Below are 27,915 nucleotides of genomic sequence, written 5' to 3'. Positions count from 1 at the left end.
TATTGTGGGTTCAGTTTCAGGCCATGACAGTAAAGCAAATATCACAATAAAAGGAGTCACATGAATTTTTTGGTTTCCCAGTGCAGAGTCGGACATGACTGAAGTGACTTAACAGTAGCAGCAGCAGCAGTACATATAAAAGTTATGTTTTTACTATACCATAGTCTATTAAGTATGCAATAGCATTATGGCTATAAAAGCAATGTACAGATTTTAATTCAAAATTACTTTATTGGAACTTCCATGATGGTCCAATGGTTAAAACTCTGTGCTTCTGATGCAGAGGGTACAGGTTTGATCCCTGGTCAGGGAGCTAAGATCCCACATGCCACATGGTGCAGCCAATAAATCAATAAATAAAATTACTTTATTGTTCAAAAAATATAACCATCATCTGAGACCTCAGTGAGTTGCAATATTTTTGCTGGTGGAGGGTCTTGCCTCAATATTGATGGCTGCTGATCAGGGTGGTAGTTGCTGAAAGTTGGGGTAGTTGTGGCAAATTCTTAAAATAAGATGACAGTGAAAACAATTTATCATAGCACTTACTCTATTTTATTGCCTTCTTACTTTCCCATTTCTCATTAGACTGTTATATTTGTGCAACAAATGGTGTGACTATATAAATCACTATTGTATCCTCAATGTTTGGCACAGAGCAAGTGATTAAACAATTTATCAAATGAATCATTAAATGAATGAATAATGCAAATTTCATTTCTCTCCATTCCTTATACCCTGATGATTAAGTCAAACCAAACAAATTGCAGTTCTTTGAATCTCCCAAGCCTTCCCTTGAAACCAGGCTTTGGTTGCTCTCCTCTGACCCGGAATACCTCTGTCTGACTTACTCATCAGCTGAATATCTCCTTCTCAGAGTCAGTGAAGTTGTCACCTTTGGAACACTTTCCCAGGCAGTCACAGCCTTCATTCCCTGTGTTTCCACGGCAGTCAGTTCCTGCCAACTGTCACATTCCTGTTACTTTTAATGTTCATGTCTGAGCCCCTTCAGGGGATATGAGACTTTACACTTCCTATCCACTGTTGCTTCCTTAGCACCGAAAAGAGGTTTTTGCACCCAATAAAGAAAAAAGAGAGAAAGAATAAACAATAAATATGTAAATACAGGGCCTTCCCTGGCTATCCAGTGGTTAAGACTTTGGCGGTTATGACTCTGCCTTTTCACTGCAGAGGGTGTGGGTTCAATCCCTGATCAGGGAACTGAGATCCGACACGCATGCTGCATGGTGCAGCCAAAAGCAAATACATGAGCACCTTAGGCTCTAGGAATATTAGCAGGAAGTATCTGAAGAATGAACTAAATAGGGAGAAAGATAAGAAGAAAGTTACACAAGGTTATGTAAGAAGCATGTGTTTGTGGATACTGAATTAATTGTAATTTCTTATTTCCAAAATTAGTTTCTTCCATATGCAAAATGGAGAGAAGCATGGTGCTATCAGCACAATTGTTGCTTTGCCTAACTTGTCTTAGTCACATCATCTCTCAGTCCATTTTTTATTAACTGCTAGCCTTTAGGTATCAACTTGAGGTAACCTCAGGTGCTAGGCAGGTTACCTAAAGGTGTGATGAGTCTGTGACGAACTAAATGTTCATGATGTTCATGCATCAGTTTCAATTTTTAAATCAGGTGTCACCAAGCAGAACAGTATTTGGGTCTGATGTGGTCTGCAAGGCACGGGTTTACTTTCCCCATGCATTTTGAAAGCAAAACGTCTTCTGAACTATAATGGTACTGAGTAAGGAGAGACATGGATAATCTTTTCAATCTTGTAGAAAAATAGTCTGGTTCTATAATTCTAGTAAGAAGTAAAAATTCTTTCTGAACTGGTTTTCTTAGCCCAGAATATTAGATCAGAAATTTCACTGGAAGCCCCCAAAAGGATCTTCTATACAAAATATCTTGGTATCTAACCTTGACACTGCTTTTACTTTCTTCTAAACAGAGTTTATTTTCTTCTTGATTCCAAAACTAACACACACTCTTTGTAACATATTTGGGAAATAGAAGAAATTTAAAAAAAATAATTCATCAAAATTAGACCATCAACATCTACCAGCATTTTAGTTTATGCATCAGATACTAGGTGGAACTGTGGAATTGACATGCATGCTCAGAGCTAGGTAGCAGGAAAACAGGAAAATACTTCAGTTCTAAACTGCTGGGTATCTGTAAGAACTTATGATCCAACCAAATTATTAAAGAGATTCTACATTCTGAGATGGCACTGGAGTGCCTGACTGAAACCACATGTCCGTACAACAGGGCTGATGAGGAGTTTACCATTGTTGAAATGGAATTTGGTTCTGAATCCACAACAGAGCTATTGTGTATATGACATTTGCTTTGAGAACCGAATTCAGGATTAACAGTAAACAAGAGCTTTTGAGTGCAGTCTATAAAGAACCTTCCCTTGGTTGCCAAGTAATTCAATGTAGAAAACATACTCACCAGTAATTCAACTTTAAAAAGTGCAGTTTTTGACCTTAAAACAATGAACGCAGTCTGAAATTTTTTAAATGTGGATTAGATAATACAGGCCAAATGAGAGTAAACAATGACAACAAACAGATTTTTTTATAACAAGGAACTGTGCTATGCTTTTATGTAGAGTATATTATGTTCAGGTATTCTTTGACTCAACTCTGGAATCGTAAGGAGAAGCACTGGAAAGCAAGGAACTGAATAAGTCTAAACACTAGTTACCAGGGATATGGAATGAAATAATCCAGTTATGTCCATTATTAATAGTAAAGAGACCTAATGTGAATATTTTCAGGAAAACTTTAAAGATTTCAAAATATCTGATGCTGTTCTGTTTTTTTTTTTCCCATTGAATTATAAGATTTTTGCATATTTCCTTTTAGTAGTATATGAACCCCATGGAATTTTCCTGCAAAGGCAATGCTATATTAGGAGACAGAATTTTTAAAGTATCTGAGATGTGGGATTAGGAAAATTTAATCTAATATAGGTAATTTTGAAATCCAGATCTATTTATTATTTCATTATAATTAAACCTGTGATGCACTCAAATATCATCAGAGCTTTAATGATGCTTTCACAGACATTAATATTCATTTCAAAATTATTAATCTCAGAAAAATAAAAACAAGGAAAAATAAAAAGTGGGTGGCTTTCAGAAACCAAGCAGCTATTCATTCAACTGAAATATCATAAGCTAATTTTATTAAGCAAAGCCTTATATTTCACAGTCACAGCAGTTTATAAATATATGTTTACTCATTCATTGATTCCTTTCATTCATCGATCTTATTTTTAGTACTTTATGAACTATGGTTATACTAGGTGCTGGGATCCAGAAACATGTGCTTTCTGGGTGTGAAATGTGGTCTTCACTTCCAGGAGCCCATGGTTTCATTCAATAAAGAAGTTTCAAAGAGAGGGGTGTCTTCGCTATATATGGAGGGAACAGAAATGATTTGGCAGCCAAACTGTACAAGGAACATGCCCCCTTCACTGCCCATTTATTCACATTTCCTTGTGCTTTGAGTGAAGCTTCACATAATTTTGTGTTCTAAAGTTCTCCTACTCCTGAAATACACACATACACACACACTTTCAGCTTGCTCTATATTTTTGCTCTTGAATATCAAGGACTTAGTGCTAAAGTGTTATTTTTAGAGTTCTCAACTCCGACATGGAAATGTTTCTAGAGCTTGGATCTAGAAGTGTATGTCTTTCTTGAATTTCCAGAGTGGTCATAACTACACTGAGGACAAAGGACGCAGAACACTGCCACACGGGAGATATGGCCCAAATTTGAAAAAGTACCTGTTTTTACAGGCATGAAGGTTAAGGCAGTTGGAATGCAATGGTTACAATGAAAAAAAGTTGTGGAATTCCCAGAGGCCTCCCACAGTAATCCTTACTAAATCATAGAGCTTCCGCATTTTTCTGAAGATTCCAGACAGGATGATTTTTGAGCATTCTTGTTCTTTGATCAGAAAAATCTGATCGCTACATTTAAATATAGTACATTCTTTTTACCACTTAAGATTGCAGCAGTTTGATCAGACAGCTTTCTTTTGGGAAGATTTCCAAACCAATGTTTGGGAGAAAATTTAATGTTTTTCATGCCAAGCTGGAGGGTTTTTTTTTTTCTCCTACCTTTAAATGTTTATGTACAATAATATGAACTATAAATATTCTTATATGAAGACTTAACTTTTTAACTTTTTATTGACTACATTGCAAGGAGTCATTTCGTCCAAGCGGAGCAGAGAGTAACATCCCTCGGGGTCGCCTGCAACCAATCCTCCATCTCCTTTCCCACCTCTGTCTCCTTTCCCAACTCCAGCAGTGGTGTTGGAAAACCAGTGCTGCCTCCACATGTGTATTTGTGGTGTGGTTTGACCAAGATCCTAACATTCTCATCAACATATAGTGACAGACCAATGTCCATTCATAAACGCCAATGTGTTTTCTTACTGAAATAAGTGATTAACATGTGGCTGTATCTGTCTGCTACAGCTACCTGGTTTTGTGAAGTACATCATTAATTAAAGAGTGGGACTGAAAAGCTTAATTAACTCTGTAAAAGCCCTAGACTTATTCGTCTGTTTCTTGCAGACTCCAGCCTGTGGGGTAAAGAGGCATTTGTTGGATCATGGCCTGCTGGTCTTTAGGGGGGATCTTTCCATAGACTGGACTCTTTTATCAGGAAGCCTATATAGAGGTCTCAAGCCATCTATTTTGTCAAAGACCTTTTTCACCTTGCCAAACTGATTTTCCTTTCCAAAAAACTATGTGGAAAATTAATGTTTAATTTTTCATGATAGTATTTTCTCTTTACCTGTTTTTTTTTCCAGTGGTTTCATATCTCAACTTATCATCCATCCCAAAGGACTTACACAGGAAATGGAGACCAAAACTAAAACAAACTCACACCCTTTTCTCTAGCAGCCAATTTTTAAATTAGCAGTTAAAAATCAAAACATGAAACTCTTTCTGCTAAGAGGCTCTCCCTGTAGGTTACATTAGAAAAATCCACCCTGCGTCTAAATGGAGTTTTTGATGTTTATGATCTCAGCTTTCATTATTGAGGCTTAACTAGTATATGTAAGGTTTAAAGATATTTGAAGCTGTAAAAAAAGCATCTCATAAATTACAAGCAACCTACAGGAAATGAAAGGTCAGCATTGTTCCTCCTACTCTTCTCCCAATAGAACTGAAGAGTTTCTTTCAGCCTTGTATGCCGTCTGCCGTGGCATGTCTGTATTTATCCATCCCTTAAGGCAAAACGTACAATAACCTCTGATTTCATAATCTCACATAATAAGTAATTATAAGCTATGGTCCTAATTGTTTCCTTATAGCTGAATTTTAAAGGAATTTAGAGACTCATTTTTTAAATATATTTGTAACCAAGAAATGAAGTCTGATGATACTAATATTAGACTTGCTTTCTTGCTGTCACTTCAGTCGTGTCTGACTCTTTGAGACCCTGTGGACAGAGCCCACCGGGCTCCTCAGTCCATGGGATTCTCCAGGCAAGAATACTGAAGTGGGTCACCATGCCCTCCTCCAGGGAATCTTCCCAACCCAGGGATTGTGCTGGTGTCTCCTATATCTCCTGCATTGGCAGATGAGTTCTTTATCACTCGAGCCACCTGGGAAGCCCCTAATATTGGACTATTAATATGCTAATCATTTCCACCATTATATTTCATGTGAAAGGAAGATCCAAAGATGATGACGAATCTGTCACCTGTTCCACAGGGAAATTTAATTTTGCTTAGTTACCTCTTGCTTTTAAGAATATATCAGGGAAAAATTGCAATAAAACAAGATAGGAAGTCAGCCAACGGAACCATTATGTATAGCACTTCCCTGGTGGCTCAGATGGTAAAGAATCTGCCTGAAATGCAGGAGACCTGGGTTCGATCCCCGAGTCAGGAAGATCTCCTGGAGAAGGGAATGACAACCCCCTCCAGTATTCTTGCCTGGAGAATTCCATAGACAGAGAAGCCTGGCAGGCTACAGTCCATGGGGTCACAAAGAGTCAGACATGACTGAGTGACTATCACTTAAGACTTAGAAAAAATACTTAAAAACAATTAAATAATAAGCCTCCAATTAATAAACCAAAAATAAACCCTAAATTTTTCTTGGACTTCAGACATCATTTTTTTTTTCTATAGAAATAATATGTTAAGTACTGTGCTTTTACTGGATCAGCACACAAAAGTATTTTCATCAATGTCAATGTCAATATAATGCTTCTTTTGCAGTTATGCTTGTTATGCTTGTTATATGCTTGTTCATAATAAAAAATAATTTTAAAAAACAGCTATATACAAATAAAAGTATTAAAATATGATTTAATAACTTTATTTCCCATGAATATAGTAGAGGTAGAAGCAGGTTTGATTGTACAGTAGTGAGATGGAGGGTATTTTTGAGCTAGACTTTCTGGTACTTTTAAGTTTAGAGATTGACTAGGCAAAGTACCACTGTGCTGTGCTTAGGCGCTCAGTCGTGTCCGACTCTTTGTGACCCCATGGACTGTAGCCCACCAGGCTCCTCTGTCTGTGGGGATTCTCCAGGCAAGAATACTGGGGTGCATTGCCGTAAAGGACCACTTAGTCTCTCCTTCCTCCTGGTACTAATGTGTCTGTCCCCAGTACTGTTCTAGGTGAGGGCTACGATTTTTACAGTCTTTTGGTTGGGTCACAAGTGGAACAAAAAACAGAGAAAGAGTGAGAGGTGACAGTGAAGAAAATAGACCTAGAAAAGGGAGAAAAAGAAAAAAATAGAGGGAGAGAGGAGAAAAAGTAATAGTAGTAAAGGAAATTTTAAAAAACAAAGCACAACAGTTGACAACAGACTTCCCGGTAGACCAGTGGCTAAGACTCTGTGCTCCCAAGGTAGGTTGCCCCATTTCCATCCTTAGGGAACTAGATCCTGCACGCCACAACTAAAACCCAGAGCAACCAAATAAATATTTAAAAGCAAATAAATATTTATAGTTTAAAAAAATAGAAACACTAGACAAAAGCTAGAAAAAGTGAGAGAGAAAAGTAGGTGGGCTAAAGATGATAAAGAGATTCCTTACATAGGAATCAACCAACTGGAGACTTGTGAAATATGCACAGATAGAGCTTGGAAGGGGTATGACCTCTTGAAAGGGAAGAAAATTGGAAGAGAAAAAATCTTTAACTCAACCAATTCTGAAGCAGGGCCCTGGTGACTAGAAAGGTGGCCAGCTTGGTGTTGCCTAGAGCAAGGGTGGGCAGGGAAAACCTCAAATCAGGCCAAGGTCTGTGAAGACCAAGGGTCCATACTATCTGAAGATCTATGTCCTAAATTTAGAAATATCCACATGTTTTTAGAAACAACTCGACTGAGGTATAATTTACATGCCTTCAAATTCACCTGTTTCAAGTATGCAATTCAATGATTTCTAGCAAATTTATCATTTTTGCACAACCATGACTGCCATATTGTTTTAGAACTTTTCCATCATCCCAATATGACCCTCCCACTCCTTTACAGTTAATCTCTATTTCCACTCCCAGCCCCAGGCAATCACTAATCTGTTTATATATAGATCTGCCTTTTCTGGACATTTCATATAAGTAGAACCATGCAGTATGTGACCTTTTGTGTCTGGAGTCTTTCACTTAGCATGATGATTTTGATGTTCATGTTGGAATGTGTATCAAGATCTCTTTTGATGTTAAATAGTTTTCCCTTGTATAAGCACATTTTGTTTTTCCACTCACTGGTTCATGGACATTGTAGTTGTTTTTACTTTTTGGTTATTATGAATAATACTGCTTAGAATATTTTGCCTGCAAGTCTTGGTGTTGGACACCTATTGTGTTTTAAGCAAATGTGACTGAGAGATTAACTTGTTTATGGAAAATACAAATTCTCGGGTGTGTTGTGTTCCAGGGAACATAACTGCCTGGAAACATTCCATGCAGCACATAGAGTGGACTTTTTAAGACCAAATTAGATCACATCCCTCCTCTAATTACCACTTTTCAGTGGCTTCCCATCTCATTAAGAGTGAAGCCTGACCTCCTTGCCATAGTCCACAGGATTCTGCCTGACCTGCCTCCAGCCGACTTGTTTCACTTCATCACTTGCTACTTCTCTCTCACTTTCAACTTCACAAAACACAAACGCTTCTGCCTCCCTCGGGGATCCTAAATCAACTATTCCCTTTGCTTAGCATATTGGAGGGACTGATGCTGAAGCTGAAGCTCTAGTATTTTGGCTGCCTGATACAAAGAGCTGACTCTTTGGAAAAGACTCTGATGCTGGGAAAGATAGAAGGCAAAAGGAGAAGAGGGTGGCAGAGGATAGGATGGTAAGAGCATCAGCAATTCAATGGACATGAATTTAAGCAAACTCTGGGAGATCGTAGAGGACAGAGGAGCCCGGCATGCTATAGTCCATGAGGTCTCAAAGAGTCAGGCAGGACTTCGTGGCTCAACAATTGCCTAGCATATTCTTCCCTGACTTTCATTTGGCTCATTCCTTCTCATTCAGGTCTTTTCTCAGACATCATTTATGTAGAGAAACCTTCCACGTGCCTACCTAAAATAGCAGCCATGCTTCTCTCACTGTTAGCTTACTCTGGTTCATTTCCACAAGCCCCTGTAACTAAGAACTCTGAAATCACCTTACTCATTGTTGACTGCCTCCCAATGAGAATGCAAGCTCAACAAGGCAGGTACTTTGTTTATCTTGTTCTTTGATATATCCCCAGCATCTAGCATGTGGTAAATATTCATTAAATTAATTGAATTAATGTATAAATAAAAAGCAGAAATCAGCCCTCTTTCTTAAAACAATTGTATATTTTATCTCTATGATCTCTGTCACTTAGATGATTCTGTGAATTCAGTTTGTGAATTTCTAAGCCAATGGCCCAAAGGTCAAATACTGGCAAACACTGTACCGTAACTGGCCTTCACATATGCTTGTTTTATGCAACAAATACCTTGGAAACTTATTCTCATTTCTTTGGTCCACCTCTGTTTCATCTGCTGAGAGCTCAGGTTTAACTCCTGTTGACAAGGTCCCACCTCAAGCAGGTACAGAATTATTCTGCTTTCTGCCTTGGGCCTCTCCCATACCCTGGGCTTCTGTATCAACATAACCCTGAGGGGAGCTTTGTTAGTGCTGCCCAGGGAGACATCAGCCATCAACCAATGTCGGAGCCAGGCTTCATCCTCTCTTCCCTCAGATGGAAAATTCTGGAAAAAATTCACACTTTGCAGAAGTCCCAGCCAAACTGAGTCCCTGTGGCTACAACAGAGATTTGGATAACAGCCCTTGTGTTGACTTTTCCACTCCTCTGGTCCCATTCTCCTTGCTCCTTTACTCTTATTCCCTGGAATCACCTCCTTAATACATGCCCTGCAGCCAAGTCTTTGTCTCCCTCTCTGCTTTAAGTGGAAGCCAAATTAGGTCTATAATTTACATAGCTTTTTCTTTTAAATTATGAATCGATTGTCCAAACTTAAGGCTCAAAATATTTCATGTTAAATTCTGGGTTTTCAACTTCGAACACTGCATATAATTTAATATGCAGCATGTAACCTCACATACAAGACTTTTTATGGTTTTTGTTTGATGAGAAAAATTATAGCTCATATGAACATTAGCTTATTTTCAAATCTGCAAACTTTCAACTGTTAATAGGTTATTTCAGCTGTTCTGTGAGGAAAATGGTCTCAGAACTGTGATTCCATTAGGAATGAGAGGAGGTAGGGAGTTCTTTCTATTAGAGAATGTAGCAGAATGATTTTAAGGAGCGCTTGGCTGCATTAGATTTCCTGTGGGATAGAAAATCAAGAAATTAATGGCTATGGAACTAAAATAGACAGTGATCAGTGCTTGTGAATATAGCTGCTTCAGTACTAAACCAACTCAGCCTTCCTATTTGTAGGTTAAGATGACTGTACCATACGACTACCAAAAGAATTCTTTGATTTTGATGCCCATAGGTAAAACTCATTCATTCAAGAATGTAGTAATAAAAGAAGACCAATTGCGATAGTGACACATTCTTCTTGCCTTGCACACCGTATTTCACTTTTAAGAATATATCCTTTATCTTCTCACCTTCAGTAGAGTCAATTATTTGTGGTTCTTATTCAGGTATAGTTTTCCATCCTAGTCCCTCTCTTCTGATTTGCCCAGTTCACTTAAAAGCATCTTGTACGTCTGAATCAATCCTGTCATTTTGTCTAACATGGGGTTTAGGCTTGTCTAGTACCTTGGAGACTTCTTCCCCCTATACCTTTGGGGATATAGTGTCTCAGAGTGCTTATGACTGAACCAGTTTTATAATTAATTATTCCTAATTCTTCTGTATTCAGCCTGTATGGAAGGCACTGTCTTTATTTTTCCACTTCCCAACTGCATATTTAGTTTCCATTGAGTCCATTATTAATACATTTTTTTAAAACTCCCATCCTTTCAAAAAAAGGTGTTTTGCTCCTTAATCATTTTTACCAACTGGAGACTGACGCAGACACTACTGCTGGTAGGTGGAGGAACATTTGTCTTTCCTAACTTTTAATAATATCAAAAAGTAAAACTTACAAAGAAACACTTAATTCCAAAAACAGTATTAAGTGTAGCAAAAACACATTTTTTTTTTCTTTTGGACCAAAGCTCACAGATGATTTTATACAGAAGACCTATATTAGCCAGTGTCAATGGAAACAGTGAGAGACTTTATATTTTAGGGCTCCAAGATCACTGCAGATGGTGACTGCAGCCATGAAATGAAAAGACGCTTGCTCCTTGGGAGAAAAGTTATGACCAACCTAGACAGCATATTAAAAAGCAGAGACATCACTTTGCCAACAAAGGTCTGTCTAGTCAAGGCTATGGTTTTTCCAGTGGTCATGTATGGATGTGAGAGTTGGACTATAAAGAAAGCTGAGCACCAAAGAATTGATGCTTTTGAACTGTGGAGTTGGAGAAAACTCTTGAGAGTCCCTTGGACTGCAAGGAGTTCCAACCAGTCCATCCTAAAAGAAATCAGTTCTGAATATTCTTTGGAAGGACTGATGCTAAAGCTGAAACTCCAATACTTTGGCCACCTGATGCGAAGGACTGACTCATTTGAGAAGACCATGATGCTGGGAAAGATTGAAGGCAGGAGGAGAAGGGAACGACAGTGGGTGAGATGGTTGGATGGCATCACTGACTCGGTGGACATGAGTTGTGAGTAAGGTCTGGGAGTTGATGATGGACAGGGAAGCCTGGCGTGCTGCGATTCATGGGGTCACAAAGAGTCGGACACGACTGAGTGACTGAACTGCACTGAACTGATATCAGCCAGGGAGCCTCATCACAAACGATAGAAATGGACTTTGCCTGGTGTGGGTAGAAAAGGGATTATTAAAAGGATATTGGTTAGTTCAGACTGTCCAGGGGAGCAGTCAGGTTCAGAAGCCATGCAGTCAGGGATGTGACCAAAATCCTATCACAAAGTATTCCTGTGAGGACAGAGCTGCTGCCTCCATTTAGTATCAGAAATCACAGCTTGCACAGTTGACAGTGTTGGCACTCGACATTGGAGACTACTACAGACGCAGCTGGCCTTGGAAACCAGATGTTGCTCCTACAACCACTACAAGCAGAAATGCTCCCCCTCTCTTATTTGTGCAACTAGCTCCCAATTCAAAGTGAGGCGAAAGAAGAGATCACCTCTTATTTTTCTTTTTAATAGATAACCTCAAACAGAACTAACCCACAGAAGACTTCCTTCAAAGTCTCATTGGCCAAAATTGGGTCACATGGTCCTTTTTAAGCCAACCACTCATATAGAAAATAGAATAACCATAATGGGCTAGATTAATTAATTCACCTGATGGGGAAGACCAGTCTTCCTTGAAGTATAAAGTCACAAGAGGAACATGGGTACCTGTACAAAACTGAAGTCTTGTTAGACCCATCCACATGCTTCTTCCCAAGCTTCTTTGTCACCCATTCTCTTGTCTTATTCTTTTCGTGTCTGTAGCAATCTGACCAAAGTATTTATTACTGTCCATCAGCTTATCTCTCCAGGACAAAACAAGGATGTTATACCAATTAAAGTTCTACCTACTGTGAGAATTTTTCACCTTCCAATAAGTGGGACTGAGTGGCGCTCAGCAATCCATTTAAGGCTGGTGCCAGCTTATTATGCAAAGCCATCTGTAAGTTACATTTTCATTTTCTTTTTTTTTTTTTCAGTTAGCCGATACTGGAGAAGTGTTCATGATGTTGCAAGTTTGGTTGGTGGAGAATGGGCATGTGGCATGGGTAGGCATAGTAAGAAGCCATCAGCGTATGAAACTTGAGCTTTCAGGACCTGCTCAGATGCACTCACCTATATACTGTTTCCACTTGAATATGCTTGACTTTACAGCTGGGTAGATCAGATAACACTCAGTGCATGATGAACAGCTTATATTTCATAGTCACCTGGTTTCTATCAGGGCCCAGTGGCCAGCCAAGTTCTCCTCCTCCAAAAGAAGAATGGACCTCGCTGAAGAAGGCATAGCTTTGTTCTAAACCCTTGAGGTTTCTTCTGTGAATCTTGTACCATTGTAACCTTTTCAGACCACAGACTTCATGTGATTTTTGAGCATCACTGATCTCATTGGGTCCTAATAGGCCATATGGAAAAGCCACAGCCTGGACCAGCTGGAGAGTGTTCCTCTGGACCCTGCTTGAAGCTGTCAGCCTCTCAAGTCACTCAGGAAGGAGCTGAAGGGCACGCAAAACACCATGTCTGTTGCTTCTAAAATCTAAAGGGCACCAGAAATCATAGTACTTTTTTCTAGAGGTAGGAAACAAATTGCCCTTGACATTAGAGAGGATAAACTTGCACAGGCCACACAGCACAGATCCTGAGCCATCACTGCATTAGCATAGGGTTTATTTCCTACCTTCTGGCATGCAGTTTCAGTCTAAAATACCAGCCACTTCCTGCTCTCTGGAGTTCATCAGCATACTATTGCTGATTTGGCTGAGGATGGTGAGACAACTTAGTTCTTATAGACTAATTTATGGCACAGAGAATAGAGAGTTAAAATAACTTGGAGCTGAAAATCTGTTTCTGTCATCTGAGGTGAAATCAAACTACTTATAGTGTTCTCTGTTGGAACAGAGAGAACGGAGCATCCAGATAAAAGCGGCAGTCATACAGTATGTGTAGATTTGCTGCAATAAAGCAACTGCATTTGGAAGATCAGTGTATTTGGAATTCCCACTTGACTTAGCCTACACTAATCCTCTGTAACTCTCAAGACTCATCCATCTTTTGCACTGGCCAAAAGTGCAGATGGATAGGAAATACCATGGCCTCATCTCTGTGATTTCCCCAGAGATGTACTTTAAAAAAATATTACAGTAATTTTTTACTCAACATGTCAAGTGTAGGAATTCTGCCACTTTCTGAGGTCATCTGTCTTAATAACATACCCAGAAACTGGGGAAGTAAACATGGCCTGGACTCAGGGTCCTATTGGGATGCATGTTAGTAGTGTTCAGGGCACAGGACCACTCTAGGTAGTTTAAGTAGAAAGAGTTTTAAGACAGGGTATTAGGCACTTACAAAAATCACTGGAAAGTCTGGAAACACAAGTGTCAGAAGGCCGCCACCAGAACTACTGAGTTCAAAGACAGAACACCAGAGCCACAGCCGCTAATACTGGAGTATTTCCCATTATACAAATGAATTACAAACCTAGCTGGCTGCCATCTGTTATGATGTTTCTAACTCTATTGCACATAAAACTCTTGCAGAGATTTTTGAGAAATGTGTCATTCTGAATACCATGCCAAGCCTACTGCTGTTATTATGGTCAGCATACCTACCTTGGCTTTAGCAGTTAAATACTACTATTTGCCTTCTTCTATCTTAGCATCCCTATTGAAATCAGGAGCCCTGTCAATCAAAAGGTATTTTCTTCTTACCCCAGCACATGAATAAGAACAACAAACTGCTTTTTATACCTGTGCAGTTCTCAAGCCTCTGGTATAGGACTTATTTTCTAATCATTTCTTCCTTTTCCTAAGCAGGAGGAGAAAGTTGAGAATAGATGAGTGGTTCACTTTCTAGTGAAAATTCTATGTCTTAATATCATTTTCTAGATCCTAATTAGATATATGCCTACTAAACAACTACCTGTTATTTACCTAAATTAAAAAAATTAATGCAATATCCATTACAAAGTGAAATAAGTATGTATGGAGAAAGTGGGAGTATTTTGTGCTTTCCTTTAAGTGTATCTCTTGATACATCTCTACTTTCTAAAACAAGCTGACATTTTCCAAGTGTGGTGGATTAAAAATGATCCAAAATTGTTCAAGGCTCCTTTCTTCAAGAGGTGGTCTATTTTCCACCCCTTAAATCTGAACCAGCCTTGTGTATTAGTCTGTTAAGGTTGTCATAACAAAATACCATAGACTGGGTGGCTTAACCAAAAAAAAATCATTTTTTCATAGTTCTGGAGGCTGGAAGTCCAAGATCAAGGCGTTAGCAGAGTTTGTTTCTGGCCACACTTTCACTGTGACATTTTCTCCATATATGCACATCCCTAGTCTCTTCGTCTTCTTATAGGAGCTCTGGTCCTATTGGATGATCTTCCCACCCTTATGATCTCATTTAACTGTGATTTAAAGGCCCTATCTGCTTTTAAGTTACATTAAGCCACATTCGAGGTTAGGGCATCAACATATGAATTTGGGGGGAATGCAGTTCAGACCAAAACACCTTGCAACTTGTTTGCCAATAGAAAGTTGCAGTGGTGATCATTTGTGACTACTAACAAGGCCTCGAGGAGCCTTTGCAGCTTCCTCCCACCTCCTTTGGAACCTCAATATTATGTGAAGAAGCCTGAGCCAGCCTGCTGGAGAGGCTTGTGGAGACCTGAGGCACCCCAATTGGTAACTCCAGCTAACTGTCCTCTAACTGCAATTGCAAGTAATCTAAGTCCGTGCCATGTGGAGCAGAAAGAGATAAGTTATTGCAGCTGAACCCTGAACAAACTGTTGCCTCAAGAACTGTGAACTAATAAATACTGTTATATTAAGCCACTAAATTTTGAGGTGGTTTTTATTCAATGACAGATAACTGGTACACCAAACCTTGTCTAATTTTCATTAGTTCTTCATGTTGTGTCCTTTTACTGTCATTTCAGTGAGATTTGGGAAAGATGTAGACCAAAAAGCATATTATCATTCAACATGTGTAATTAGAAATCATTTATAATAAGTTCTTGGAGGAGGGCATGGCAATCCACTCCAGTATTCTTGCCTGGAGAATCCTGTGGACAGAGAAGCCTGGTGGGCTACAGTCCATGGGATCACAAAGAGTCAGAGATGACTGATGCGACTTAGAACAATTATATGTTATAGATAAGAAAAAAATGTTTAAAGAGGAATGACTTAAACATTTATTCCTATTTTATATGTAAACAAAGAGAAATAACATATCAACCAATATGGTTGTTGATAATGTATGTAACTCCATGCAGCCCTGTAAAACAGGATATGATAACCCTGTGCAGGGACTGATAAAATGCCATTTAAACAAATACCATATATTAACACATATATGTAGAATCTGAAAAAAATGGGTGTAGATAATCTTATTTACAAAGCAGAAATAGAGACACAGACATAGAGAACAAATGTATAGATACCAAGAGGAAAGGAGGAAATGGGATGAATTGGGAGACTGGGATTGACATATATACACTAATGACACTATATATAAAATAGATAACTAATGAGAACCTACTCTGCAGCACAGGGAACTCTACTCAGGGCTCTGAGGTCTCCACCTAAATGGAAAGGAAATCTAAAAAAGGGGGGATAAAAGTATACAGTGACAGAGGAAGAGGTGGTTGGGTGGCATCACCAACTCAATGGACACGAGTTTGAGCAAACTCCAGGAGATAGTGAAGGACAGGGAAGACCGGCATGCTGCATGTCATGGGGATGCAAAGAGTTGGACATGACTGAACAACAACAGCACAGTATATGTATGGCTGATTCACTTTGCTGTGCAGTAGAAACTAACACAACATTAGATGAATCAAAGACAGAATCAGGAGTTTTCCAGCCTGAATCAAAGACAGAATCAGGAGTTTTCCAGCCTGATTTAAAGTATATATCCAATACTCTTGGAGTTTCCTTTTAGGTCAGTCCTGATGTAGTGGTCCAAAAACCTAAAAGTTATTTTTGGGTCACTCTAAGGGTTCATGAAAGTGAAAATGTTAGTCGCTCAGTCATGTCCAACTCTGCCACCCGGGGGACTGTAGCCCTCCAGGCTCTTGTGTCCATGGCATTCTCCAGACAAGAATACAAGGGAGTGGGTTGCCAGTCCCATCTTCAGGGGATCTTCCCAACCCAGGGCTTGAACCTAGGTCTCCCACATTGCAGGCAGATTCTTTACCATCTGAACTAACATATAAGGGTTCATACCTATTATAAAATGTTACAAACAATATTCCTAGAGCCACCCTACGTCCCAGCTCATCTTTCAAATGGAATCAGGCTCACGTGGTTTGAACTCTGTTCCAGGAACCATGCAGCAAATCCACCCTGGTGTGACCTGAAGCACCAGGGAAGGGCCAGATTTTAAGCTGAGTTCCCTGCACTGGGGAGTTTTATCCTTCCAGTTGCCGGCTGCTTCCACGGCAGATGTTTCCTTACCCTTTTGGTTATTTTCACCTTTCTTTCAGATCTCTTTATTCCCAAATGATTTTTATTCATCGTCTTCTGGTGTTTAAGTACCTACCACATCCATTTTCATGCTTTTCCTTTACTGTGCTATTTTTCATTCTCCTCTAAGCTCTCTCTCGCTGCCACATCTGCTTTCCTCCCTTCCATTTTTTCCACATTCAGTTATTCCACGCCATCCCAGCTGCTTTCCTTTGTTCAGTTCAGAACATTGGCCAGAAGCTTCCCTGTTGCTAAGTAACAACATCACCCACACACACTCTTTTACACTCTCAGCTCATTTCTTCTGCTGCTTTTAAAAGTGCATGGGTCAAACGGGCTCTCAAAGAAACATGAAGGCGCTTCATTCTTCTCTTCATACCCAGGGCATGCACACACACCCTTCCACACTGGCCTCTTCTTACCAGATTTTGGCTTCTTGTTTTACCTGTTATCAATTCCATTCCCGGGTTGGGAAGATCCGCTGGAGAAGAGATAGGCTACCCACTCCAATATTCTTGGGCTTCCCTTGAGGCTCAGCTGGTAAAGAATCTGCCTGCAAGGCGGGAGACCTGGGTTTGATCCCTGGGTTTGGAAGTTCCCCTGGAGAAGGGAAAGGCTACCCACTCCAGTATTCTGGCCTGGAGAATTCCATGGACTGTATAGTCTATGAGGTCACAAAGAGTCACGACTGAGTGACTTTCACTTCTCACTTTCACTTTATCTGTTAATTTGCCCCAGGCTGTGAGATAACACTAACACAGCAAAAACCATCCCTTTGAGCTAAGACAATTTATAGATGGGAGGAAGGAATATAGTGTCTTCTAAAGGGACACAAAATAGAAAATATTCAGACTAAATGTGTAACTAAATGTTACAAGGCATGGCCTTGGCTCATCAAATCCAGGTTTTAAGAACTTTCCACTAGGGATCAAGATAGCCAGCAAGTCCCTTTTACAGACCTTTATCTTGTTGAGTTTTGAGGAAGTTACCAATGGCATGTGAGTCTGGTTTGCACAAAATAAAAGATAAAAAGAACACAAGAGCTCATTAGGCAGTTTTTCAAATCTCAGTCCTTTCCCAGACATCAGTCTGACATACTACTTGTACCAAGGCACAACTGGAGTTGCATCAGCAGCCCTTCGCAGCGCGCTCTTAAGACACCCCAAGTCTTCTGGCGCATCTTAATTCTTTAATGGCAACGGTACCTCCATATGTCCAAACACTAGGACAGAGTAACAGAGATACCAGGACCTTGAAAAAAATCTTCTTTTCCCCCTTGCAATGCCATAAATAATTTCCCTCCCTGGTGTGAATTCCTTCTCTCTCCTTGTGCATTGATGCAATGCCTAAGAAGCCTTCCCTGATTACCGTGCCCCACGTTGTTGCTCTCAGTCCTCTGCCCACGTTCAACACTGAACTAATTGAGGGGTACTGGGGCTACTTTGTCTGTAAGTACCACAGCCTTCCACTCGCCGTGTGTCCTTGCTCCTCAGGTACGGCTATCTGTGAGGGATGAACTCAGAGCCTGCGTGTAATGTATACTTGATCAGTTGGCTTACATTTAGTCACAGAACATAGGTACTCTGATAAGGGAGTTATTCTTAGTTTTTTTTCCTAGAGAAGAGAAAGAGCAATAGTTTTCTTTGTATTAAAGTCCAAATGTATCAGCACTCAGAGTACCAGCAATGAAATTTATGTATTTGCATCACTATCCAGTTTTGCAGACTGAGCATTTCAGTAGAGAAAATTTTCAAGAGCCTTGTTTTGGCCCATTGGTTGATATTCTGAAAATGGAATCCCCATGAGCCTAAAATCCACTCCAAGATATTCTAAGAATGCCTGACCAGAACTGGAGTTGGCAAGCTACTATGATTTTCCTTCTAGAATGAAGCCCCTTTGGGATACTCTAACTTTTGAAAGGTTCAGAAAATTTTAATATGATTTTAGTTTTTATTTTAGGGTAATCTCGACTCATGAAATATATATATTTGAGCTTCCTGGAAGTTTTTATTTATTTACTGCTTAAACAGCTGAAAATTACAGATAATTTTTACTACTCTTCAATAGTCTCTCTTTTAACCCTCTTCTCTCCAACTTGAGGTAGCAGTCAACACCGTATGTCATATTAATTTCATTTCTTCACATCTCCATGTGTTTAAATCCTTTATCCCCTTCTGCCCCACTTCATCACCATTATCGGTCGTCCCACAGTAGCTCCTGTGACTGAAGACTGGTGCTCTGTCCCCATGTACAAGGACAGGGGATAGGAAAGGAGGAGGATGTTGAGAGAGTTCACTTTAAAAATATATATATATCATTGTAGTATAGTTGGTTTACAGTGCCGTGTTAGTTTCCACTGTACTGCAAAGCAATCAGCCATATGTATACATATATCACCTCTTTTTTGGATTTTCTTCCCATTTACGTCACCACAGAGTGTTGAGTAGAGTTCCCTGTGCTATACAGTAGGTTCTCACTAGTTGCCTATTTTGTACACGGTTAGTGTATATATGTTAATCCCAATCTTCCAATTCATCCCATCCACCCTCCCTTCCCCCTTGGTGTCCATATATTTGTTCTTTACACCTGTCTCTATTTTTGCTTTGCAAATAAGATGATTTGTGCCAGTTTTCCAGATTCCATATATATATGTTAATATATGATATTTGTTTTTCTCTTTCTGACTTCACTCTGTATGAGTCTCTAGATCCATCCATGTCTCTGCAAATGACATAATTTCATTCCTTTTTATAGTTGAGTGATACCTCATTTCTTTTAATTCCTCATTCTCTTTATTTTAAGAAGGAAACACCATAAGTCACTAAACTACTTCTTTTCATTAAACTTGACTTTCTATTACTACAAACAATACTCTGATAAGATGCATTGCATATATTTGTGTATACATATCCTGCAGGAGATGCGGGTTTGATTCCTGGTTCAGGAGGATCCCCTGGGGAAGGGATTGGACACTCCAGTATTCTTGCCTGGGGAAGTCCATGGACAGAGCAGCCTGGAGAACTCTGGTCCACGTGGTTACAAGGAGCTGGATATGACTGAGCGACTGAGCACACAGGCACTGGGTGTTTCCAAGGATACAGACTTAGAGTTGGAATTTCATGGGAAAAGGGCTTTATATTTTTGTTTTATGTATCTTGAAATAAATATAAATTTTATGTGTCAAGATGGACAATGTATATAAAAAGTTACTTCACAAAACAGCAACAAATAACCAATAAATACACAAAAATACTCAAACTTTTACTAGCAGGAAAATAAAAATTAAACAATGGGATATTACCTTATAGCTATTGAACTGGCAAACGTTAAAAAAACAAACAAACAAAAAAACCTATTACTGATGGAAATATGGGAGTAAATTGCCTTAGCTTTTCTTGGAAAGCAATCTAGCAATATCTATTAAAATGAAAATTATATTTAGAGTTTGACCAACAAACTCATTCTTAGAATCCAACCCATAAAAAGAAAAGACCAAAAGGTCAGCATATATAAACAAAGATGCTTTGGGCAATAATTCATTTTTTTCTACAAATACTTGCTAAGTGCTATGTTGCCATCACTTCAGAAATGAATAAGACACAAGCCTGCCCTCAAGGTATTCACAGCCAAGACAGCTAAATACCCAAGCAATTGGAGTTCACAGCAGAGGTGCTGAGGAAACAATTCAGGCCTGAGATGGAGGGCTGCAAAAATGTCACTGAAAAGTGCACTCACATAACTTGGTAAAATACAGCATGTTCCTAAGGCCTTGGATTAAGTTGAATGATCCAGGAGAGCTGAAAAGGATAAAGATAACTGGATATGGAGAAACATAACCCTAAACTGGACATGAAACAAAAGTCACAGGTAATCTAATTTTTCTAATGGCAGAGGAGACAGAATATGAGGTACACAATGGAAAAAGGGCTTACTTGTTGTGATAGAATCAAAAGAGTCTATCATTAAATGGTAGCCAAAAATGCTGTATTGTTCTATGCCTGGTACAGAGTACACTCTTGAAAGGTATTTGTTGACCCAACAAAGATGGGAAGAGAATGTAAAAGTGTTTAGCTCAGTGGTGATCATTTTGGAATGTACAGAATATAGAATCTATGTTGTATATTAGAAAGTAAGATGATGTTGTGGGTCAGTAATACTTCAAAACCAAACAAACTTAAAGAAAAAGAGATCAGGAGGGGGGACTGGGATGGGGAATACATGTAAATCCATGGCTAATTTATTTCAATGTATAACAAAAACTACTGTAATGATGTAAAGTAATTAGCCTCCAACTAATAAAAATAAATGGGAAAAAAAAAAAAAAAAGAAAAAGAGATCAGATTGGTGATTACCAGAGTTGGGGGGGAAGGGGGAAGGGGGAAGTGGATAGGAAATTGGATGAAGGTGGTCAAAGGGTACAACTTCCAGCTATAAGATAAGTAAGTACTAGAGATGCAATGCGCCACATGGTAAATATAATTAACACTGCTGAAAGATATATACAAAAGTCCTTAAGAGTAACTCCTGAGTTCTCATCATCCTGTATCTGTATGAGATAACTGATGTTCACTAAATCTGTGATAATCATTTCATGATGTATATAGGTCAAATCATGTTGTTGTTTTTTTTAATCATCATGTTGTATACCTAAAACTTATACAGTGCTGTGTGTCAATTATATCTCAATAAAACTGGAAGAAAAAAATGCGATGTTAGAATAAGTGTTTAAAATGCAGATGTTATTATTTCACCCTCTTTAATTAAAAAAATATGTATACAAGTGTTTAGCTCAGGGCTTCCCTTGGTGGCTCAGCGGTAAAGAATCCACTGCTAATGCAGGTGACAACGGGTATGATCCCTGATCTGGGAGGATCCCACGTGTGGTAGAGTAACTAAGCCTGTGCATTGCAACTACAGGGCCTGTTCGCTAGAGCCTGGAAGCCACGACTACTGAAGGTTGCGCACCCTACAGTCCATGCTCCGGAGCAAGAGAAGCCTCTGCAGTGAGAAGCCCATGCACCCCAACTAGAGAGTAGCTCTCCGCTCACCACAACTAGAAAGCCCTCACAGCAATGAAGACCCAGCACAGCCAAACATAAAAACAAATACATACATAAGATAGTTAGAGAGATCAAAGTTTGGCCTGCCTAAAACTGTGACCTGTATTTATATTAAAATAAAAATGTTTAGCTCAGATAAACTTAGGTTTAGTCAAGGATTCCACCTATTCATTAATCAGACTTTTCCTTAAGTAGATTTTCCTTCTCTCTCTCCCTTCCTCCTCTCTTTCCTTCCATCCTTCCATTCTTTCACTATTTTTCAGAAGGAAAGTCTCCAGCCAAATTGAAATTCTAAATCCTGTTAACCTCAGTTTGACCCTGTTATTTCACCATTTAACAATGAGACAAAATCATCAGTTCTTAAATCAGGAAACTTCAATGCCAAAACTGCATTGAACAGTTTTTAAAGGATACATTTTTTTTTTCCATAGGAAAAGAACATCTAACATGAGGAAAAAACAAACCAGACAGACAGCTCATTAGAAGCTCATTATGACAACCGAGATAACGCCAGTCACGACTTCAGGAAGGAGCGTCCAGACTGTGGAGAAATAGAAGAAACACATCCAGAAAGCAGGTACATTTTCTCCCTCATGACGGTCATTAAAGGAAAAGACACGTGCGTGGGTTCAGCTGGAAGGCCGGGACCTCCATGGAATCATGCAAACGTTTCCAGGATCCAAGTCCTGCTTGGCAAGGCTCCCATATCAACAGTGACACAACTGCATAGCAACCCACGTATGCCCATCTCTCACCCCTACTGCCTGTCTGGGGAAACCACCCCTACTATTCGCTGTCTGCTCCATAAATTTTGTCAAACAGGAGTTGAGTCTATACGCCAAGTTGAGAGCAACACAGGCTGGCAGTTCCCAGCACATGCTGTTCACCACGTGGGTTTCTGGAGCGGTGCCTCTCGGCTTCAGAGGCACTAGAGTCCCTCTCTCCGCCCCCATTTCCTCTCACAAAGACAACACGCAATAACCCTTAGCACATGTGTGTGTGTGTGTGTGAGAGAGAGAGAGAGAGAGTTCCCAACTGGCCAAGTACCTTTTGATCTGGTGACCTGTATTATGAATATCAGGAAAGAGCTTCCAGTTTATTTTTTTTTCATTCTCAGGAGTACACAGAGTCCACAGTAAGAGCAGAATAACAGCCTCTAAAACAAAGAAAAGCCCACTCTAAATGTGGCTCTGCTAGACCCATTTGCCATCTGTTTATTTCCTCTGCTTATATCAGGGACTCCAGAAAAGGCACCAATGTGCAAACCCAGACCAGAGTACTTTTCCTCTTTCCGAGAGGGTATTTCCTTGAACTTTCCCAATTGCCTCTGAGTAAGATGTAGAAAATATTACTTATAAAATAAGACTAGCAAATGACTCACAGTGATTAAAAATAAATCAGGGTGCAATTTGCCATCTCAAAGAGAAATAAGGTAAAACGCTCCACAATTGGAGATGCAACTCACTTTTTCAAACCTCCTCAAGGAACCTCTCCAAACGATAGGCAGGAAATGGGTGTGTGTGGGGTTCAGTTCTGCTCAAGAACACTCAAGTGGCAGCCTCATCATACATATTCATGAGAGGCAACCTGAGCTCCGGTGTGAAACCACAGCACAACCGTGTTTCCTGCACACACTTCGCAGCCCACACTGCCAGGAAACGCTGTAACGCTGAAGAGACCAAGGGCCCTGGTTTATAACATGGTTCAGAATGACAAGTGTTCATTGCCGCCTTAACCCACACATGTGACTGGATTTTCTCCATCTCCTTTTGACAGCTCAAGAAGTATCCATCTGCCAGGATGCATTTTAGAGCCCTCATTGTCAAATGTGAATTTCAAGGCTTTGTCTAATAAGCAAAAAGGAATAAGGTTATTTATTTTCAGTAGAGCCTTGGGCATTTATTATTAATACTCTAATGGAGAAATAGGTCAGTAGAGCATACACAGGAAGGTAATTATCCTCTACACATTGCTCCTTTTCTCAACAGATTTTCTACAGCAAAATACCCAGAGTCAGCTTCACCTGGCAGAAAACATGAACCAAGGGCTTTGTTCCAGTGCAGTTTGGAGAGGCATATACTGGATTTTTCATTCAGTCAACAAGTAGTAATTGGAGAGTAAATGAACACTGTTCTAAGCACTTGGAAAACTGCAATGAACAAAAGAGATAAAAGTTCTTCCATCATGAAGCTGTGACAGTTTATTGCCATGTTCTAGAGAGAAAGAACATCTTGCTGTGTACCTGTCATAGAAGATTCTGGAACTTTGAGTTCACTGTCTTTCAAATGCCCTTGATGACTCTGTGGATGAAGAGGTTAGTATGTGTGTCCATGTGTGCTGTGTGAAAGAGAGAAGAAAAGAAACAGGAAAAGAAAGCAACATTGAAACAGAATAAACCAAGAGAGAAACTATGTTTTAAAAGTAATAGGTTTACCTTTATGATCTAGTGAAAACACAGAAGACAGTAGTACTGAGAAAAAAAATAGACACACAAAGGAGCACTGGAACAGATGGGGAGACCTGCTATTCTTTGTGTTTGGAAGATACAAAATATCAACTCTCCCTGACAATCTATAAATCTGACATCAGATCCCCAAAACTTCATAATGATGTTTTGAACTAGATAAGCCGATTTTCAAGGAAGAGGAAAAATCTGGGTTGGGGGAATGGTAAGCTCTATCAGATAGTGAAATACAAAGTGTCAATAACTAAGAGCACAGTACTAATTCATAAGTAAACAGACAGAACAATGGAACTGAAAGAATGCCCAGAAAGAGTTCCAAATGCATATGGGAATGTAATGTCTAATCAACACGGCTCATTCCTCAGGGCTCTGTCTGCCTCACCACCATTGTCAACCACACTGCTGGTCTTTTGCCTCTTTCTCGTTAGTAAGAGGCTCAGTGCTAACCAGAAGCCCCTGGCACAGAACGGCTCAGGATTAGGACAGAGTGCAGGATTTAGATGGTAAGAAGCCGAGTAGCCATTCTGTTCTACCGCTTGTGGTTTGATGAACTTGAATTTGGAACTTAAGTGCGCTGAGCTTTGGTTTCATTGTTGATAATGGAAAAATAAAATCTATATCAAAGAATCATTGTGAGGGTAAAATAAGTCAATACATATTAATCTACCTAACAAATTCTGGTACTGAAAAAAATGAAAATATCCGAGTTGAATAGCTTAGTATGCACCTTAACTGGGTTAACTTAATAGGCACCAACTCTGGGTTGATTGTTTAAAAACTTGTCTGTCTGCGGACAGAAATTGCTTTCTAAAAATCTCAAATCTCTCTTTGCTACACACAACATTAAATAAATCAGTTTTGGAATAAAAAATTATCTTTAGACTCAATGATTTCCTTACAGAAAAAATTCTTTACAAAGGAGATACATTGTTCAATGGATCAATTCACTCCAGTCAAAGAAATTTCATTACATAGCACATGCAAGGACATTTTGATTTCAAACTTTGTAAGGAAAGGATGGAATTTTTCAAAATGTTCCTGGACTGAGATGGGACTAGTGGGAACCTGTCTTGTGTGTAAGGACTGCCTAACACCCAGTCCCTAACACAAGAAGCTTGAGCAATTTATGTACAAGGTAGAAATACAAACACAATGGCACATAAATGTTTAATTCAGCTTTTCATTGTATTGTGTATCAGTGCCTAAGGGATAAGAAGATAATGAAGAAAGTTGTGGGAATGGAAAACATGGAAACCACGTCTCTAGTCTTAAACACTGTTAGAAAGGGACGAAATGGCATCTCTTGGTGGGAGGTGCCAAGCTGAATGGTCTATGGGTACATCAGAGGTGGAAGGGGTTGAAGGGAAGGACAGTAAGGGGTCTGATGAGCACAGTAAGGGCCTTATAAGACAATAAGTTGAGTCCTACAGGTGATAGAACACTTGTGGCAGAACTGTAATGTAATTTGGTCAGGCAAATGATGAAAATGCTTGTTTCTGGCCGGAATGGTTTGTATAAGGAAGAAACTAAAAGTGGGAGATTAAAGATTATTTCCCATGTCTAGATGCAAGGCTTCAGCCCAACCTAGCCTGTCCCCCCTGGGAATGGAGACAGCGTACGGCTTCAAGAAGCCCTGTAGAGCAAGGATGCTTATAACTGGTGATTGCCGGGACAATCTGATAGAAAAGGAAAAATTTGACCAAGTTAGGAACATAGAAAGCTGGCAGGAGAATGGAGCCACTGACAACACCAGGGAGCTTCCAATCTGATGAGGGATCTTAAGGAGAACAGGGAGGGAAATAAGCTGATTTTAACTGTGTTTAGGTTTAGGTGGCATACAACCAACATGTGATCCGTACTCTATCAGAAGAAAAAAAACAATCAAAACTTGAAATATAAAAATTTCAGAATTATTAGCAAAAGAATATTGTGCTGATTTTTCATCATGAGGCTAACTGTTTTTTCCCTATTACATATGCACAAAAAGTTATGGCTATTGCTGACCTATATCTTGTTTAAGGAAAATGTATCTGTTACAGATACAAATAAAAGAGTCTTTAATCCCATTCCCTCTTTGATAGAAAAAATTGCAGAGGAACACGTTTTTGGCAAACTCGCTGAGAAGGGAAACAATTCACGCAACATCATCACCTCCACCATCTGTCTTGCTCCCAAGTTCACCAGCTGCTAGATTAACACGTTTCCTATAAGTCATCATTTTGGTCCTCTCTGGGACACTGGTCAATAAATAGGTGAGATGTTTCTAGGTCACCATGTGGACTCTGACATGAAGGTCAGTGCTGGGGCCAGAGTTGGCTCTGGTGGAAATACAGGCTGTTTACTGTCCGTGTATGTCACAACATTACATAAGAAAACCGACATCATTATCTTATCATTCATACCTTGTTTTATTATAACTGGTTTGATTGATTATTCTTGCAACTTACCAGGTTTGATTTTGAATAATCTTGAGGTGTGCCCTCACCCCAAGACAAGTTCTCAATGGATTTTTTTTTAATTTGAGAATTTTTAAAAGAATATATTTGCAAACACTTTAAACAACAGAACATTATGTATCCTAATGAGAACCCCTACATAGGAAATAGGTGATTGTTATAAAGGTCTCTCTCATCCCATTTAATATTTCAGCAATTAATGGGAAATATGTCATTCTTTATGAACCTCTGAGGTGTCTATGGAGATGAAAGCAAGTCCAAAAGAGAACCTAGCCTCTGCTGAGCACCAGAGGAAGAGTATGGCTGCCCAGTGGGACTGCATATGAGTGGACACTACATGTGATCTGATGTGCTTTTAAATATAGGAGCAACCTTGTGATACATAGGAGCACAGGCTTTGGGGTCAGATAGACCTGGGTCTGAATCCTGCTGTATCATCAACAGATTATTAGTCTCAAGACTCTGCTTAAATGTCTATGAAATGGATATAATACTCTTCTTGAAATGTTGTTACAGGAGGAAAAAGAGGCAATGTGTATAAACAGCTAGAACAGTACCTAATATATAGTGAGTGCTTAAAAGTGGTAGGTGATAATAATAATTATTATTATAGTAGTGACAACAATAATAATTACCTTACTTTATAGAGTATAATCACCATACTTTATAGAGTAATTAAGAAAGCAGCCTATTGGTAATAAGTTCACCTTTGGCTAGTCTGACCTGAAATAGAATTTCTAGCTCTCCTAACAGAAGTAGAGTCAGCAGGCAAGGTGTTAAGGAATCAAAGTGCCACCCCAGGGTATGTTGTTCTTCAGTTGCTCAATCATGTCCAACTCTTCACAACCCCATGGACTGCACCATGCCAGGCTTCCCTGTCCTTCACCATCTCCCAGAGCTTGCTCAAGCTCACGTCTATTGAGTCAGTGATGCCATTCAACCATCTCATTTTCTGTAGCCCCCTTTTCCTCCTGCCTTCAATCTATCCCAGCATCAGGGTCTTTTCCAACGAGTCAGCTTTTCACATCAGGTGGCCAAAGTATTGGAGCTCCAGCTTCAGCATAGTCCTTCCAGTGAATATTCAGGATTTGATTCCCTTTAGGATTGACTGGTTGGATCTCCTTGCAGTCCAAAGGACTCTCAAGAGTCTTCTCCAGCACCACAGCTCAAAAGCATCAATTCTTCAATGTTCAGCCTTCTTA

The 27,915-nt window shown here is 39.5% G+C and overlaps 1 protein-coding gene across 2 annotated transcripts in view; it reads right to left on the bottom strand.

The window, feature by feature from the left end:
• The window catches only part of CEP85L (centrosomal protein 85 like), a 185,073-nt gene extending 161,749 nt beyond the window's left edge, over positions 1-23,324 (bottom strand). For both annotated transcript variants that reach the window (XM_070449914.1, XM_070449915.1), the window contains exon 1: positions 23,259-23,324. The gene's annotated coding sequence lies outside the window, so the exon portion shown is untranslated. The remainder of the gene's footprint in view (positions 1-23,258) is intronic.
• Between the last annotated feature and the right edge of the window lie 4,591 nt (positions 23,325-27,915).

Source organism: Odocoileus virginianus, chromosome 19 (genome assembly GCF_023699985.2).
Source record: "Odocoileus virginianus isolate 20LAN1187 ecotype Illinois chromosome 19, Ovbor_1.2, whole genome shotgun sequence".
Classification (NCBI taxonomy): domain Eukaryota; kingdom Metazoa; phylum Chordata; class Mammalia; order Artiodactyla; family Cervidae; genus Odocoileus; species Odocoileus virginianus.
Note: the sequence above shows the minus strand (reverse complement) of the source record. Positions and strands in the feature narration are given on the sequence as shown.